General features: G+C 48.6%; 1 long non-coding RNA gene across 1 annotated transcript in view; it reads left to right on the forward strand.

Annotated features, from left to right (window-relative positions):
• LOC309646787 overlaps positions 1 to 14,492 on the forward strand; it is a 557,337-nt gene that overhangs the window by 37,453 nt on the left and 505,392 nt on the right. The window contains exon 2 of the long non-coding RNA XR_014255580.1: positions 8,776 to 8,870. This is a non-coding gene — a long non-coding RNA (uncharacterized lncRNA). The remainder of the gene's footprint in view (positions 1 to 8,775; positions 8,871 to 14,492) is intronic.

Consider the following 14,492-nt stretch of genomic DNA (forward strand, 5'->3'; position numbering starts at 1 on the left):
GGCACGTAATTCTGCGTGTAGCCAACCGCCTCCCCCAGGGATCGCTCTGGGTAGGCTATCGGGCTTAGCTTCTTCTAAAACCCTGGAGTGTAAGAGGAAGAACTGTGCTGTGGTTACAGCAGAAACGCAAGCCGACTTTCTCCTGTAAGGATGGGGTGTTAAGCTATGACTTTGTAGAAGGAATGTGAAGCAGTTTTGGTTTCTCAGTGCCGGTCAGCCTAGGGCAATGAGGCAGATTTGCATGATATGTAGGACGTGAGAGAACACATTTCCTGGAGCTGTTGGAGAGCTGAGGAAATCTAGCTCTTCCAAGGAAGAGTGCAGTGTGTTGCCCTACACACAAAATACACAGTGACTGGGAAACTTTTCCGGGCCTGGATGTTTCTTAGTAGCCCAGTGGAGCCTGCTGGTACTCGGTGCTCTTGCAGGGAATAGGGTGCCCACGAGAGGTCCTCGGTGTCTTGACAAGCTTACTAACCTTAAAAGAAAACAGACCTAAAACAAATGGCACAAGGAAACTGCTTCAAGCTTAGCTTCGGCAGGGCTATTCAAGGCTTTACCTGGAGGAAAGAACTCACGTCAAGTTTCCTTTATCTCTAGGGCGTCTGAGGAGAGGCTCCCACCCAGGCTATGAAAGCACCCTGTTGATGCAGAGAACACTCGTTCCCTTCCCAGAGCCCTGCCTACAATGACTAAAGACTCGTCCTAAAACTGTTATTTAGGTAACTTCAAGGCAGCATGCATGGAGCATTCAAAATGGGAAAGCAAGGCTTGTGCCATAAGGTCCCCGTTTCCAGCGAACACGCGGCCTACCTACTTGTGATTTCTACCAAGTAAATATACACTCTAGCTACACACTGGTCCCTTCCTTGAATAAAGTTTATTTGGCACGGAGTTCTGCGTGTAGCCAACAGCCTCCCCCAAGGAGCGCTCTAGGTAGGCTATCTGGCTTAGCTTCTTCTAAAACCCTGCAGTGTAAGAGGAAGATCTGTGCTTTGGTTACAGCAGAAACGCAAGCTGACTTTCTCCTGTAAGGATGGGGTCTTAAGGTATGACTTTGTAGAAGGAATGCGAAGGCGTTTTGGTTTCTCAGAGCTGCTCAGCCTAGGGCAATGAGGCAGATTTGCATGATATGTAGGACGTGAGAGAACACATTTCCTGGAGCTGTTGGAGAGCTGAGGAAATCTAGCTCTTCCAAGGAAGAGTGCAGTGTGTTGGCCTACACACAAAATACACAGAGTGACTGGGAAAGGTTTCCGGGCCTGGATGTTTCTTAGTAGCCCAGTGGAGACTGCCGGTACTCGGTGGTCTTCCAGGGAATAAGGTGCCCAGGCGAGGTCCTCGGTGTCCTGAAAAGCTTACTAACCTTAAAAGGAAACAGACCTGAAACTAATGCCTCAAGGACTCCGCTCCAAGCTTCCACTTCGGCAGGGCTATTCTAGGCTTTACCTTGAGGAGAGGACTCACGTCGTTTCCTTTTAGCTGTAGAGCGTCTGAGGAGAGGCCCCCACCCAGGCTATGAAAGCACCCTGTTAATGTAGAGAACACTCGTTCCCTTCCCAGAGCCTTGCCTACAGAGACTAGAGACCCGTCCTAAAATTGTTATTTACGCAGCTTCAAGGCAGCTTGAATGGAGCATTCAAAATGGGTAAGCAAGGCTTGTGCCATAAGTTCCCCGTTTCCATTGAACATGCAGCCTACCTCCTTGTGATTTCTACCAAGTAAATATACACTCTAGCTACACACTGGTCCCTTCCTTGAATAAAGTTTATTTGGCACGTAATTCTGCGTGTAGCCAACCGCCTCCCCCAGGGATCGCTCTGGGTAGGCTATCGGGCTTAGCTTCTTCTAAAACCCTGGAGTGTAAGAGGAAGAACTGTGCTGTGGTTACAGCAGAAACGCAAGCCGACTTTCTCCTGTAAGGATGGGGTGTTAAGGTATGACTTTGTAGAAGGAATGTGAAGCAGTTTTGGTTTCTCAGTGCCGGTCAGCCTAGGGCAATGAGGCAGATTTGCATGATATGTAGGACGTGAGAGAACACATTTCCTGGAGCTGTTGGAGAGCTGAGGAAATCTAGCTCTTCCAAGGAAGAGTGCAGTGTGTTGCCCTACACACAAAATACACAGTGACTGGGAAACGTTTCCGGGCCTGGATGTTTCTTAGTAGCCCAGTGGAGCCTGCTGGTACTCGGTGCTCTTGCAGGGAATAGGGTGCCCACGAGAGGTCCTCGGTGTCTTGACAAGCTTACTAACCTTAAAAGAAAACAGACCTAAAACAAATGCCACAAGGAAACTGCTTCAAGCTTAGCTTCGGCAGGGCTATTCAAGGCTTTACCTGGAGGAAAGAACTCACGTCAAGTTTCCTTTATCTCTAGGGCGTCTGAGGAGAGGCTCCCACCCAGGCTATGAAAGCACCCTGTTGATGTAGAGAACACTCGTTCCCTTCCCAGAGCTTTGCCTACAGAGACTAGAGACCCGTCCTAAAATTGTTATTTAGGCAGCTTCAAGGCAGCTTGAATGGAGCATTCAAAATGGGTAAGCAAGGCTTGTGCCATAAGTTCCCCGTTTCCAGCGAACATGCAGCCTACCTCCTTGTGATTTCTACCAAGTAAATATACACTCTAGCTACACACTGGTCCCTTCCTTGAATAAAGTTTATTTGGCACGTAATTCTGCGTGTAGCCAACCGCCTCCCCCAGGGATCGCTCTGGGTAGGCTATCGGGCTTAGCTTCTTCTAAAACCCTGGAGTGTAAGAGGAAGAACTGTGCTGTGGTTACAGCAGAAACGCAAGCCGACTTTCTACTGTAAGGATGGGGTCTTAAGGTATGACTTTGTAGAAGGAATGTGAAGCAGTTTTGGTTTCTCAGTGCCGGTCAGCCTAGGGCAATGAGGCAGATTTGCATGATATGTAGGACGTGAGAGAACACATTTCCTGGAGCTGTTGGAGAGCTGAGGAAATCTAGCTCTTCCAAGGAAGAGTGCAGTGTGTTGCCCTACACACAAAATACACAGTGACTGGGAAACGTTTCCGGGCCTGGATGTTTCTTAGTAGCCCAGTGGAGCCTGCTGGTACTCGGTGCTCTTGCAGGGAATAGGGTGCCCACGAGAGGTCCTGGGTGTCTTGACAAGCTTACTAACCTTAAAAGAAAACAGACCTAAAACAAATGCCACAAGGAAACTGCTTCAAGCTTAGCTTCGGCAGGGCTATTCAAGGCTTTACCTGGAGGAAAGAACTCACGTCAAGTTTCCTTTATCTCTAGGGCGTCTGAGGAGAGGCTCCCACCCAGGTTATGAAAGCACCCTGTTGATGCAGAGAACACTCGTTCGCTTCCCAGAGCCCTGCCTACAATGACTAAAGACTCGTCCTAAAACTGTTATTTAGGTAACTTCAAGGCAGCATGCATGGAGCATTCAAAATGGGAAAGCAAGGCTTGTGCCATAAGGTCACCGTTTCCAGCGAACACGCGGCCTACCTACTTGTGATTTCTACCAAGTAAATATACACTCTAGCTACACACTGGTCCCTTCCTTGAATAAAGTTTATTTGGCACGGAGTTCTGCGTGTAGCCAACAGCCTCCCCCAAGGAGCGCTCTAGGTAGGCTATCTGGCTTAGCTTCTTCTAAAACCCTGCAGTGTAAGAGGAAGATCTGTGCTTTGGTTACAGCAGAAACGCAAGCTGACTTTCTCCTGTAAGGATGGGGTCTTAAGGTATGACTTTGTAGAAGGAATGCGAAGGCGTTTTGGTTTCTCAGAGCTGCTCAGCCTAGGGCAATGAGGCAGATTTGCATGATATGTAGGACGTGAGAGAACAAATTTCCTGGAGCTGTTGGAGAGCTGAGGAAATCTAGCTCTTCCAAGGAAGAGTGCAGTGTGTTGGCCTACACACAAAATACACAGAGTGACTGGGAAAGGTTTCCGGGCCTGGATGTTTCTTAGTAGCCCAGTGGAGACTGCCGGTACTCGGTGGTCTTCCAGGGAATAAGGTGCCCAGGCGAGGTCCTCGGTGTCCTGAAAAGCTTACTAACCTTAAAAGGAAACAGACCTGAAACTAATGCCTCAAGGACTCCGCTCCAAGCTTCCACTTCGGCAGGGCTATTCTAGGCTTTACCTTGAGGAAAGGACTCACGTCAAGTTTCCTTCTAGCTGTAGAGCGTCTGAGGAGAGGCTCCCACCCAGGCTATGAAAGCACCCTGTTGATGTAGAGAACACTCGTTCCCTTCCCAGAGCCTTGCCTACACAGACCAGAGACCCGTCCTAAAATTGTTATTTAGGCAGCTTCAAGGCAGCTTGAATGGAGCATTCAAAATGGGTAAGCAAGGCTTGTGCCATAAGTTCCCCGTTTCCAGCGAACATGCAGCCTACCTCCTTGTGATTTCTACCAAGTAAATATACACTCTAGCTACACACTGGTCCCTTCCTTGAATAAAGTTTATTTGGCACGTAATTCTGCGTGTAGCCAACCGCCTCCCGCAGGGATCGCTCTGGGTAGGCTATCGGGCTTAGCTTCTTCTAAAACCCTGGAGTGTAAGAGGAAGAACTGTGCTGTGGTTACAGCAGAAACGCAAGCCGACTTTCTCCTGTAAGGATGGGGTGTTAAGGTATGACTTTGTAGAAGGAATGTGAAGCAGTTTTGGTTTCTCAGTGCCGGTCAGCCTAGGGCAATGAGGCAGATTTGCATGATATGTAGGACGTGAGAGAACACATTTCCTGGAGCTGTTGGAGAGCTGAGGAAATCTAGCTCTTCCAAGGAAGAGTGCAGTGTGTTGCCCTACACACAAAATACACAGTGACTGGGAAACGTTTCCGGGCCTGGATGTTTCTTAGTAGCCCAGTGGAGCCTGCTGGTACTCGGTGCTCTTGCAGGGAATAGGGTGCCCACGAGAGGTCCTGGGTGTCTTGACAAGCTTACTAACCTTAAAAGAAAACAGACCTAAAACAAATGCCACAAGGAAACTGCTTCAAGCTTAGCTTCGGCAGGGCTATTCAAGGCTTTACCTGGAGGAAAGAACTCACGTCAAGTTTCCTTTATCTCTAGGGCGTCTGAGGAGAGGCTCCCACCCAGGTTATGAAAGCACCCTGTTGATGCAGAGAACACTCGTTCGCTTCCCAGAGCCCTGCCTACAATGACTAAAGACTCGTCCTAAAACTGTTATTTAGGTAACTTCAAGGCAGCATGCATGGAGCATTCAAAATGGGAAAGCAAGGCTTGTGCCATAAGGTCACCGTTTCCAGCGAACACGCGGCCTACCTACTTGTGATTTCTACCAAGTAAATATACACTCTAGCTACACACTGGTCCCTTCCTTGAATAAAGTTTATTTGGCACGGAGTTCTGCGTGTAGCCAACAGCCTCCCCCAAGGAGCGCTCTAGGTAGGCTATCTGGCTTAGCTTCTTCTAAAACCCTGCAGTGTAAGAGGAAGATCTGTGCTTTGGTTACAGCAGAAACGCAAGCTGACTTTCTCCTGTAAGGATGGGGTCTTAAGGTATGACTTTGTAGAAGGAATGCGAAGCCGTTTTGGTTTCTCAGAGCTGCTCAGCCTAGGGCAATGAGGCAGATTTGCATGATATGTAGGACGTGAGAGAACAAATTTCCTGGAGCTGTTGGAGAGCTGAGGAAATCTAGCTCTTCCAAGGAAGAGTGCAGTGTGTTGGCCTACACACAAAATACACAGAGTGACTGGGAAAGGTTTCCGGGCCTGGATGTTTCTTAGTAGCCCAGTGGAGACTGCCGGTACTCGGTGGTCTTCCAGGGAATAAGGTGCCCAGGCGAGGTCCTCGGTGTCCTGAAAAGCTTACTAACCTTAAAAGGAAACAGACCTGAAACTAATGCCTCAAGGACTCCGCTCCAAGCTTCCACTTCGGCAGGGCTATTCTAGGCTTTACCTTGAGGAAAGGACTCACGTCAAGTTTCCTTCTAGCTGTAGAGCGTCTGAGGAGAGGCTCCCACCCAGGCTATGAAAGCACCCTGTTGATGTAGAGAACACTCGTTCCCTTCCCAGAGCCTTGCCTACACAGACCAGAGACCCGTCCTAAAATTGTTATTTAGGCAGCTTCAAGGCAGCTTGAATGGAGCATTCAAAATGGGTAAGCAAGGCTTGTGCCATAAGTTCCCCGTTTCCAGCGAACATGCAGCCTACCTCCTTGTGATTTCTACCAAGTAAATATACACTCTAGCTACACACTGGTCCCTTCCTTGAATAAAGTTTATTTGGCACGTAATTCTGCGTGTAGCCAACCGCCTCCCGCAGGGATCGCTCTGGGTAGGCTATCGGGCTTAGCTTCTTCTAAAACCCTGGAGTGTAAGAGGAAGAACTGTGCTGTGGTTACAGCAGAAACGCAAGCCGACTTTCTCCTGTAAGGATGGGGTGTTAAGGTATGACTTTGTAGAAGGAATGTGAAGCAGTTTTGGTTTCTCAGTGCCGGTCAGCCTAGGGCAATGAGGCAGATTTGCATGATATGTAGGACGTGAGAGAACACATTTCCTGGAGCTGTTGGAGAGCTGAGGAAATCTAGCTCTTCCAAGGAAGAGTGCAGTGTGTTGCCCTACACACAAAATACACAGTGACTGGGAAACGTTTCCGGGCCTGGATGTTTCTTAGTAGCCCAGTGGAGCCTGCTGGTACTCGGTGCTCTTGCAGGGAATAGGGTGCCCACGAGAGGTCCTGGGTGTCTTGACAAGCTTACTAACCTTAAAAGAAAACAGACCTAAAACAAATGCCACAAGGAAACTGCTTCAAGCTTAGCTTCGGCAGGGCTATTCAAGGCTTTACCTGGAGGAAAGAACTCACGTCAAGTTTCCTTTATCTCTAGGGCGTCTGAGGAGAGGCTCCCACCCAGGTTATGAAAGCACCCTGTTGATGCAGAGAACACTCGTTCGCTTCCCAGAGCCCTGCCTACAATGACTAAAGACTCGTCCTAAAACTGTTATTTAGGTAACTTCAAGGCAGCATGCATGGAGCATTCAAAATGGGAAAGCAAGGCTTGTGCCATAAGGTCACCGTTTCCAGCGAACACGCGGCCTACCTACTTGTGATTTCTACCAAGTAAATATACACTCTAGCTACACACTGGTCCCTTCCTTGAATAAAGTTTATTTGGCACGGAGTTCTGCGTGTAGCCAACAGCCTCCCCCAAGGAGCGCTCTAGGTAGGCTATCTGGCTTAGCTTCTTCTAAAACCCTGCAGTGTAAGAGGAAGATCTGTGCTTTGGTTACAGCAGAAACGCAAGCTGACTTTCTCCTGTAAGGATGGGGTCTTAAGGTATGACTTTGTAGAAGGAATGCGAAGCCGTTTTGGTTTCTCAGAGCTGCTCAGCCTAGGGCAATGAGGCAGATTTGCATGATATGTAGGACGTGAGAGAACAAATTTCCTGGAGCTGTTGGAGAGCTGAGGAAATCTAGCTCTTCCAAGGAAGAGTGCAGTGTGTTGGCCTACACACAAAATACACAGAGTGACTGGGAAAGGTTTCCGGGCCTGGATGTTTCTTAGTAGCCCAGTGGAGACTGCCGGTACTCGGTGGTCTTCCAGGGAATAAGGTGCCCAGGCGAGGTCCTCGGTGTCCTGAAAAGCTTACTAACCTTAAAAGGAAACAGACCTGAAACTAATGCCTCAAGGACTCCGCTCCAAGCTTCCACTTCGGCAGGGCTATTCTAGGCTTTACCTTGAGGAAAGGACTCACGTCAAGTTTCCTTCTAGCTGTAGAGCGTCTGAGGAGAGGCTCCCACCCAGGCTATGAAAGCACCCTGTTGATGTAGAGAACACTCGTTCCCTTCCCAGAGCCTTGCCTACACAGACCAGAGACCCGTCCTAAAATTGTTATTTAGGCAGCTTCAAGGCAGCTTGAATGGAGCATTCAAAATGGGTAAGCAAGGCTTGTGCCATAAGTTCCCCGTTTCCAGCGAACATGCAGCCTACCTCCTTGTGATTTCTACCAAGTAAATATACACTCTAGCTACACACTGGTCCCTTCCTTAAATAAAGTTTATTTGGCACGTAATTCTGCGTGTAGCCAACCGCCTCCCCCAGGGATCGCTCTGGGTAGGCTATCGGGCTTAGCTTCTTCTAAAACCCTGGAGTGTAAGAGGAAGAACTGTGCTGTGGTTACAGCAGAAACGCAAGCCGACTTTCTACTGTAAGGATGGGGTGTTAAGGTATGACTTTGTAGAAGGAATGTGAAGCAGTTTTGGTTTCTCAGTGCCGGTCAGCCTAGGGCAATGAGGCAGATTTGCATGATATGTAGGACGTGAGAGAACACATTTCCTGGAGCTGTTGGAGAGCTGAGGAAATCTAGCTCTTCCAAGGAAGAGTGTAGTGTGTTGGCCTACACACAAAATACAAAGAGTGAATGGGAAAAGTTTCCGGGCCTGGATGTTTCTTAGTAGCCCAGTGGAGCCTGCCGGTACTTGGTGTTCTTGCAGGGAATAGGGTGCCCAGGCGAGGTCCTCAGGGCTTTGAAAAGCTTACTAACCTTAAAAGAAAACAGACCTGAAACTAATGCCTCAAGAACTCCGCTCCAAGCTTCCACTTCGGCAGGGCTATTCTAGGCTTTACCTTGAGGAGAGGACTCACGTCAAGTTTCCTTTTAGCTGTAGAGCGTCTGAGGAGAGGCTCCCACCCAGCCTATGAAAGCACCCTGTTGATGTAGAGAACACTCGTTCCCTTCCCAGAGCCTTGCCTACAGAGACTAGAGACCCGTCCTAAAATTGTTATTTAGGCAGCTTCAAGGCAGCTTGAATGGAGCATTCAAAATGGGTAAGCAAGGCTTGTGCCATAAGTTCCCCGTTTCCAGCGAACATGCAGCCTACCTCCTTGTGATTTCTACCAGGTAAATATACACTCTAGCTACACACTGGTCCCTTCCTTGAATAAAGTTTATTTGGCACGGAATTCTGCGTGTAGCCAACCGACTCCCCTTGGGAGCGCTCTGGGTAGGATATTGGCTCTGCTTCTTCTAAAACCCTGGAGTGTAAGAGAAAGAACTGTGCTTTGCTTACAGCAGGAAAGCAAGCCGACTTTCTCCTGTAAGGATGGGGTCTTAAGGTTTGACTTTAAAGAAAGAATGCGTTGCACTTTTGGTTTCTCAGTGCTGCTCTGCCTAGGGCAATGAGGGAGATTTGCATGACATATAGGAATTGAGAGAACACATTTCCTGGAGTTGTTGGAGAGCTGAGGAAATCTAGCTCTTCCAAGGAAGAGTGCAGTGTGTTGCCCTACACACAAAATACACAGTGACTGGGAAACGTTTCCGGGCCTGGATGTTTCTTAGTAGCCCAGTGGAGCCTGCTGGTACTCGGTGCTCTTGCAGGGAATAGGGTGCCCACGAGAGGTCCTCGGTGTCTTGACAAGCTTACTAACCTTAAAAGAAAACAGACCTAAAACAAATGCCACAAGGAAACTGCTTCAAGCTTAGCTTCGGCAGGGCTATTCAAGGCTTTACCTGGAGGAAAGAACTCACGTCAAGTTGCCTTTATCTCTAGGGCGTCTGAGGAGAGGCTCCCACCCAGGCTATGAAAGCACCCTGTTGATGTAGAGAACACTCGTTCCCTTCCCAGAGCCTTGCCTACAGAGACTAGAGACCCGTCCTAAAATTGTTATTTAGGCAGCTTCAAGGCAGCTTGAATGGAGCATTCAAAATGGGTAAGCAAGGCTTGTGCCATAAGTTCCCCGTTTCCAGCGAACATGCAGCCTACCTCCTTGTGATTTCTACCAAGTAAATATACACTCTAGCTACACACTGGTCCCTTCCTTGAATAAAGTTTATTTGGCACGTAATTCTGCGTGTAGCCAACCGCCTCCCCCAGGGATCGCTCTGGGTAGGCTATCGGGCTTAGCTTCTTCTAAAACCCTGGAGTGTAAGAGGAAGAACTGTGCTGTGGTTACAGCAGAAACGCAAGCCGACTTTCTACTGTAAGGATGGGGTGTTAAGGTATGACTTTGTAGAAGGAATGTGAAGCAGTTTTGGTTTCTCAGTGCCGGTCAGCCTAGGGCAATGAGGCAGATTTGCATGATATGTAGGACGTGAGAGAACACATTTCCTGGAGCTGTTGGAGAGCTGAGGAAATCTAGCTCTTCCAAGGAAGAGTGCAGTGTGTTGCCCTACACACAAAATACACAGTGACTGGGAAACGTTTCCGGGCCTGGATGTTTCTTAGTAGCCCAGTGGAGCCTGCTGGTACTCGGTGCTCTTGCAGGGAATAGGGTGCCCACGAGAGGTCCTGGGTGTCTTGACAAGCTTACTAACCTTAAAAGAAAACAGACCTAAAACAAATGGCACAAGGAAACTGCTTCAAGCTTAGCTTTGGCAGGGCTATTCAAGGCTTTACCTGGAGGAAAGAACTCACGTCAAGTTTCCTTTATCTCTAGGGCGTCTGAGGAGAGGCTCCCACCCAGGCTATGAAATCACCCTGTTGATGCAGAGAACACTCGTTCCCTTCCCAGAGCCCTGCCTACAATGACTAAAGACTCGTCCTAAAACTGTTATTTAGGTAACTTCAAGGCAGCATGCATGGAGCATTCAAAATGGGAAAGCAAGGCTTGTGCCATAAGGTCACCGTTTCCAGCGAACACGCGGCCTACCTACTTGTGATTTCTACCAAGTAAATATACACTCTAGCTAAACACTGGTCCCTTCCTTGAATAAAGTTTATTTGGCACGGAGTTCTGCGTGTAGCCAACAGCCTCCCCCAAGGAGCGCTCTAGGTAGGCTATCTGGCTTAGCTTCTTCTAAAACCCTGCAGTGTAAGAGGAAGATCTGTGCTTTGGTTACAGCAGAAACGCAAGCTGACTTTCTCCTGTAAGGATGGGGTCTTAAGGTATGACTTTGTAGAAAGAATGCGAAGCCGTTTTGGTTTCTCAGAGCTGCTCAGCCTAGGGCAATGAGGCAGATTTGCATGATATGTAGGACGTGAGAGAACAAATTTCCTGGAGCTGTTGGAGAGCTGAGGAAATCTAGCTCTTCCAAGGAAGAGTGCAGTGTGTTGGCCTACACACAAAATACACAGAGTGACTGGGAAAGGTTTCCGGGCCTGGATGTTTCTTAGTAGCCCAGTGGAGACTGCCGGTACTCGGTGGTCTTCCAGGGAATAAGGTGCCCAGGCGAGGTCCTCGGTGTCCTGAAAAGCTTACTAACCTTAAAAGGAAACAGACCTGAAACTAATGCCTCAAGGACTCCGCTCCAAGCTTCCACTTCGGCAGGGCTATTCTAGGCTTTACCTTGAGGAAAGGACTCACGTCAAGTTTCCTTCTAGCTGTAGAGCGTCTGAGGAGAGGCTCCCACCCAGGCTATGAAAGCACCCTGTTGATGTAGAGAACACTCGTTCCCTTCCCAGAGCCTTGCCTACAGAGACTAGAGACCCGTCTTAAAATTGTTATTTAGGCAGCTTCAAGGCAGCTTGAATGGAGCATTCAAAATGGGTAAGCAAGGCTTGTGCCATAAGTTCCCCGTTTCCAGCGAACATGCAGCCTACCTCCTTGTGATTTCTACCAAGTAAATATACACTCTAGCTACACACTGGTCCCTTCCTTAAATAAAGTTTATTTGGCACGGAATTCTGCGTGTAGCCAACCGCCTCCCCCAGGGATCGCTCTGGGTAGGCTATCGGGCTTAGCTTCTTCTAAAACCCTGGAGTGTAAGAGGAAGAACTGTGCTGTGGTTACAGCAGAAACGCAAGCCGACTTTCTACTGTAAGGATGGGGTGTTAAGGTATGACTTTGTAGAAGGAATGTGAAGCAGTTTTGGTTTCTCAGTGCCGGTCAGCCTAGGGCAATGAGGCAGATTTGCATGATATGTAGGACGTGAGAGAACACATTTCCTGGAGCTGTTGGAGAGCTGAGGAAATCTAGCTCTTCGAAGGAAGAGTGTAGTGTGTTGGCCTACACACAAAATACAAAGAGTGAATGGGAAAAGTTTCCGGGCCTGGATGTTTCTTAGTAGCCCAGTGGAGCCTGCCGGTACTGGGTGTTCTTGCAGGGAATAGGGTGCCCAGGCGAGGTCCTTAGGGCCTTGAAAAGCTTACTAACCTTAAAAGAAAACAGACCTGAAACTAATGCCTCAAGAACTCCGCTCCAAGCTTCCACGACGGCAGGGCTATTCTAGGCTTTACCTTGAGGAGAGGACTCATGTCAAGTTTCCTTTTAGCTGTAGAGCGTCTGAGGAGAGGCTCCCACCCAGGCTATGAAAGCACCCTGTTGATGTAGAGAACACTCGTTCCCTTCCCAGAGCCTTGCCTACAGAGACTAGAGACCCGTCCTAAAATTGTTATTTAGGCAGCTTCAAGGCAGCTTGAATGGAGCATTCAAAATGGATAAGCAAGGCTTGTGCCATAAGTTCCCCGTTTCCAGCGAACATGCAGCCTACCTCCTTGTGATTTCTACCAAGTAAATATACACTCTAGCTACACACTGGTCCCTTCCTTGAATAAAGTTTATTTGGCACGTAATTCTGCGTGTAGCCAACGGCCTCCCCCAGGGATCGCTCTGGGTAGGCTATCGGGCTTAGCTTCTTCTAAAACCCTGGAGTGTAAGAGGAAGAACTGTGCTGTGGTTACAGCAGAAACGCAAGCCGACTTTCTCCTGTAAGGATGGGGTCTTAAGGTTTGACTTTAAAGAAGGAATGCGTTGCAGTTTTGGTTTCTCAGTGCTGCTCAGCCTAGGGCAATGAGGGAGATTTGCATGACATATAGGAATTGAGAGAACACATTGCCTGGAGTTGTTGGAGAGCTGAGGAAATCTAGCTCTTCCAAGGAAGAGTGCAGTGTGTTGCCCTACACACAAAATACACAGTGACTGGGAAACGTTTCCGGGCCTGGATGTTTCTTAGTAGCCCAGTGGAGCCTGCTGGTACTCGGTGCTCTTGCAGGGAATAGGGTGCCCACGATAGGTCCTCGGTGACTTGACAAGCTTACTAACCTTAAAAGAAAACAGACCTAAAACAAATGCCACAAGGAAACTGCTTCAAGCTTAGCTTCGGCAGGGCTATTCAAGGCTTTACCTGGAGGAAAGAACTCACGTCAAGTTTCCTTTATCTCTAGGGCGTCTGAGGAGAGGCTCCCACCCAGGCTATGAAAGCACCCTGTTGATGCAGAGAACACTAGTTCGCTTCCCAGAGCCCTGCCTACAATGACTAAAGACTCGTCCTAAAACTGTTATTTAGGTAACTTCAAGGCAGCATGCATGGAGCATTCAAAATGGGAAAGCAAGGCTTGTGCCATAAGGTCACCGTTTCCAGCGAACACGCGGCCTACCTACTTGTGATTTCTACCAAGTAAATATACACTTTAGCTACACACTGGTCCCTTCCTTGAATAAAGTTTATTTGGCACGGAGTTCTGCGTGTAGCCAACAGCCTCCCCCAAGGAGCGCTCTAGGTAGGCTATCTGGCTTAGCTTCTTCTAAAACCCTGCAGTGTAAGAGGAAGATCTGTGCTTTGGTTACAGCAGAAACGCAAGCTGACTTTCTCCTGTAAGGATGGGGTCTTAAGGTATGACTTTGTAGAAGGAATGCGAAGCAGTTTTGGTTTCTCAGAGCTGCTCAGCCTAGGGCAATGAGGCAGATTTGCATGATATGTAGGACGTGAGAGAACAAATTTCCTGGAGCTGTTGGACAGCTGAGGAAATCTAGCTCTTCCAAGGAAGAGTGCAGTGTGTTGGCCTACACACAAAATACACAGAGTGACTGGGAAAGGTTTCCGGGCCTGGATGTTTCTTAGTAGCCCAGTGGAGACTGCCGGTACTCGGTGGTCTTCCAGGGAATAAGGTGCCCAGGCGAGGTCCTCGGTGTCCTGAAAAGCTTACTAACCTTAAAAGGAAACAGACCTGAAACTAATGCCTCAAGGACTCCGCTCCAAGCTTCCACTTCGGCAGGGCTATTCTAGGCTTTACCTTGAGGAAAGGACTCACGTCAAGTTTCCTTCTAGCTGTAGAGCGTCTGAGGAGAGGCTCCCACCCAGGCTATGAAAGCACCCTGTTGATGTAGAGAACACTCGTTCCCTTCCCAGAGCCTTGCCTACAGAGACTAGAGACCCGTCTTAAAATTGTTATTTAGGCAGCTTCAAGGCAGCTTGAATGGAGCATTCAAAATGGGTAAGCAAGGCTTGTGCCATAAGTTCCCCGTTTCCAGCGAACATGCAGCCTACCTCCTTGTGATTTCTACCAAGTAAATATACACTCTAGCTACACACTGGTCCCTTCCTTAAATAAAGTTTATTTGGCACGGAATTCTGCGTGTAGCCAACCGCCTCCCCAAGGGATCGCTCTGGGTAGGCTATCGGGCTTAGCTTCTTCTAAAACCCTGGAGTGTAAGAGGAAGAACTGTGCTGTGGTTACAGCAGAAACGCAAGCCGACTTTCTACTGTAAGGATGGGGTGTTAAGGTATGACTTTGTAGAAGGAATGTGAAGCAGTTTTGGTTTCTCAGTGCCGGTCAGCCTAGGGGAATGAGGCAGATTTGCATGATATGTAGGACATGAGAGAACACATTTCCTGGAGCTGTTGGAG

Source organism: Balaenoptera physalus, assembly GCF_965194825.1.
Source record: "Balaenoptera physalus genome assembly, chromosome: 17".
NCBI lineage: Eukaryota > Metazoa > Chordata > Mammalia > Artiodactyla > Balaenopteridae > Balaenoptera > Balaenoptera physalus.